Source organism: Rhipicephalus microplus, unplaced genomic scaffold (genome assembly GCF_043290135.1).
Source record: "Rhipicephalus microplus isolate Deutch F79 unplaced genomic scaffold, USDA_Rmic scaffold_824, whole genome shotgun sequence".
Classification (NCBI taxonomy): domain Eukaryota; kingdom Metazoa; phylum Arthropoda; class Arachnida; order Ixodida; family Ixodidae; genus Rhipicephalus; species Rhipicephalus microplus.
In genome coordinates this window covers 25627-29562 of record NW_027465378.1, presented here as the reverse complement: position 1 = coordinate 29562, position 3936 = coordinate 25627, and the positions used below count along the sequence as shown (strand labels likewise).

Sequence of the window (3936 nt, the reverse complement as noted above, 5' to 3'; positions counted from 1 at the left end):
ACATTTCCTCGGGCGGCCGCCTCCCGGCCTCCGTGGAGCGCGGGATGCACGGTCCCATCGACAAGCCTCTCCCGTTTTTACCGTGGCGTCGCGGTTCACCACGGCGGGCGGGTCGGTCTCCTCCGCATAAAAAGGGGGACCCCCGCTTTTTGTTCCACGAAATCGCACAAGCTTTTTTCGCATCCACGGTTTGCCACCGCACACCAAAATGCCGATCCGGCTGCCTACTTTAGCCAACAGGTGGAGCCAGGCGCGCCGTACTTGCGCGGCACTTCCCACGTCCACCGAAGTCGGTGCCAAGGACCACTTTCGGCGCCGGAGCCGCGTACGAGCCTACTCGAGGCGGAAGAACGAAGCCAGCAAGGGCCTGGCCGCAAGTGCGTTCAATTGTCGGGACGTCCAAGTCCCTCGTTCTTCCGTGCTTCCTCTTTCGGCAAGTCGTTGCGGCACCTTCCCAAAGCGCGCAGACCCGCTAATCGCGACGAGCGCGACGTGGCCGTGCCGCCTTTCCCTCGGCAGCAAGCAAAACGCCTGGCAACGTCGACGCTCCCCTAACCGCGATCTCGCACCGTGTTTCGTGTGGCGAATTCAAAAGCCGGCCGGCGCTGCTGCAACCATTACGGTCGGTACGCATACGCCGCGGAGGGCGGGACGGTCATCGGAGCGTGCGGTTCCTCCATCGAGTACTGCGCACCTCGGCCGTCGCATCGCCGTGCCATGACCGGCCGCGCGTCAACGCGAACCGGTGCCAGCGAGATCCCTCGCCTGCAAGAACCGACCGGCAGCCTCCGTCACCCGAGGACGCGGAGGCGCTTGCCGCGGACGGCGGGACGGTATGCACTGGTGCACAGCGGACCCGTCACATCGCCAGTTCCTTGACCGACCGCCGACGCTTGTGCCGTTCCTCTCGTACTTGGCAGTCGCCGCGCGATTGTCGGGTCTCGTTCTTGCACGCTCGAACGGTCGGGAGGGCACTCGGCTGGCGTTTCGGGAACGCGCAGCCTCGCCTTCTACCGACGTAACCACGACTCGCCGTTCGCGCTCCGCCGCTCCTGTTTACAGTACTAGGCGGTCCCGCAGCGGTCGGGTCGCGCATTTCGAGCGCTTCGAGCCACGGTGCAGTGGCGGGTCGAAAGCCGACCTATGAGTGCGTTGCGCCGTTTGTACCCGCGTCCGCCACCTGGCCGACCGTCCAAGGTCGCGGTGTTGGCGTCCGCTGGGCGCAACAATTTGTCACGGGGTGCCGCTCCACATTCAGGCAGCCCCGTGGGGAAAAGCCGACCCCGCGTCCAAACGGGGTCAGCGGCAGAAAGTGTCGGGCGCAGACGCAGCTGAGGCGCTCACCCTTCACAATCCGTTAATGATCCTTCCGCAGGTTCACCTACGGAAACCTTGTTACGACTTTTACTTCCTCTAAATGATCAAGTTTGGTCATCTTTCCAACAGACCGGCGCAACCGAAAGGCCGCGCCGGACATCGGTCCGAAGACCTCACTAAATCATTCAATCGGTAGTAGCGACGGGCGGTGTGTACAAAGGGCAGGGACGTAATCAACGCGAGCTTATGACTCGCGCTTACTGGGAATTCCTCGTTCAAGGGGAACAATTGCAAGCCCCTATCCCAATCACGAAAGAAGTTCCACGGGTTACCCAGTCTTTTCAGACAGGGATAAAGACACGCTGCTTCCTTCAGTGTAGCGCGCGTGCGGCCCCGGACATCTAAGGGCATCACAGACCTGTTATTGCTCTGTTTCGTGCGGCTAGGAGCCGCTTGTCCCTCTAAGAAGGTTGTAAGGTGCTGGGAACCCCGCACCTATTTAATAGGCTAGAGTCTCGTTCGTTATCGGAATTAACCAGACAAATCGCTCCACCAACTAAGAACGGCCATGCACCACCATCCACCGAATCAAGAAAGAGCTCTCAATCTGTCAATCCTCCCAGTGTCCGGGCCGGGTAAGTTTTCCCGTGTTGAGTCAAATTAAGCCGCAGGCTCCACTCCTGGTGGTGCCCTTCCGTCAATTCCTTTAAGTTTCAGCTTTGCAACCATACTTCCCCCGGAACCCAAATACTTTGGTTTCCCGGAAGCTGCCCGCCGAGTCATTTGAGTAACTCAGGCGGATCGCTGGTTGGCATCGTTTATGGTCAGAACTAGGGCGGTATCTGATCGCCTTCGAACCTCTGACTTTCGTTCTTGATCAATGAAAACATTCTTGGCAAATGCTTTCGCAGTAGTTCGTCTTGCGACGGTCCAAGAATTTCACCTCTAGCGCCGCAATACGAATGCCCCCGTCCGTCCCTCTTAATCATTACCTCGTATTCCAAAAACCAACAGAACAGAAACGAGGTCTTGTTCTATTATTCCATGCAAGTTTATTCAGGCGACTCGCCTGCGTTGAGCACTCTAATTTTTTCAAAGTAAAAGCACCGGCCATCTCGAGGCACACAATGAAGTGCACCAAGAAAGAACCGGCATGATGTTCAGTCCGAGCCGTCGCATCGGGTAGATGCACTACTCGTCTGGAACTGAGATCCAACTACGAGCTTTTTAACCGCAGCAGCTTTAGTATACGCTATTGGAGCTGGAATTACCGCGGCTGCTGGCACCAGACTTGCCCTCCAATTGATCCTCGTTAAAGGATTTAGAGTGTACTCATTTCAATTACGGGGCCTCAAAAGAGTCCCGTATTGTTATTTTTCGTCACTACCTCCCCGTGCCGGGAGTGGGTAATTTGCGCGCCTGCTGCCTTCCTTGGATGTGGTAGCCGTTTCTCAGGCTCCCTCTCCGGAATCGAACCCTGATTCTCCGTTACCCGTAACAACCATGGTAAGCAAGTAACCTACCATCGAAAGTTGATAAGGCAGACACTTGAAAGAAACGTCGCCGGCTCGTGGCCATGCGATCAGCACAAAGTTATCCAGAGTCACCACACAATACGGGCCGAAACCCGATCGATCTTGGTCTAATAAAAGCACCCGTTACCCAAAGGGCTCCAGGCTCACTGCATGTATTAGCTCTAGAATTGCCACAGTTATCCAAGTAGGAAGAAACGATCTAAGGAACCATAACTGATTTAATGAGCCATTCGCGGTTTCGCCTTATTTCGGCATGTACTTAGACATGCATGGCTTAATCTTTGAGACAAGCATATGATTACTGGCAGGATCAACCAGGTAATCGTTCGACTGCGCGTCCGTCCTCGCCCTCGGCGGGCCGGACGCAGTCTGTGTGCGGCGGAGGCCACCTTCAGGCGCCCCAACACGCTTATTTTGCACTCCGAGATGACGGCGTTCGAGCTCGCTACGGCACAACCTTCCCGAAAGACGAGTGGGAGCCGTGCGGCAAGAAGCACGTTCATGCTCGCTCTTTTTCGTTGCATCGACTCGGTCGCGCCGTGCGGGTTGCCCAAGCCCGCTGCACTGTCGGTGGACCGGCCGGAACTAGCAACGGAGCCGAGACTGCAAAGCCGCCAGACGACGGGTCACGCCCGCGTCTTCGGCGCTTTCGCATCTGAATCGCCCGAGGACGACACGGAACACACCTCGATATCGTGGTAAAACGGCACCGTCCGACAACCAGCCCCTAACGCATCAAGCGGATGAGGCTGCAGACGACTGCCGTGGATTCCCCTGGAGCAGACCCGAGGACACGCTTGACGAGGCCGAAGCCCGCCGCATATCAGACACCCGGTCGCTTTCGCGTACGCCGCTCACGAGAACCCCCACATAATAGCAGCGATAAGTACCCAGACCTCCTTGGGCCCTAATACGAGCGTACTCGAGAAAATTTCACCGCGGGTGTGCCCCGAAACGTGTGGCATGTTGAGCGTGCCACAAGTCTACGTCGCTCTCAAACCCGCCGAGGTCGTAGAATTTGCGACCCTACTCACGAAATTCCCACCGAGGATACGGCCGCAAACGTACCGCACCTTGGGTAGGC

At 57.4% G+C, this 3936-nt stretch overlaps 1 non-coding gene across 1 annotated transcript; it reads right to left on the bottom strand.

Annotated features, from left to right (window-relative positions):
• Positions 1-1358: 1358 nt before the first annotated feature.
• Positions 1359-3173, bottom strand: LOC142795724 (small subunit ribosomal RNA). Its single transcript, XR_012893255.1, has one exon. It is a non-coding gene; the product is annotated as a small subunit ribosomal RNA (ribosomal RNA).
• Between the last annotated feature and the right edge of the window lie 763 nt (positions 3174-3936).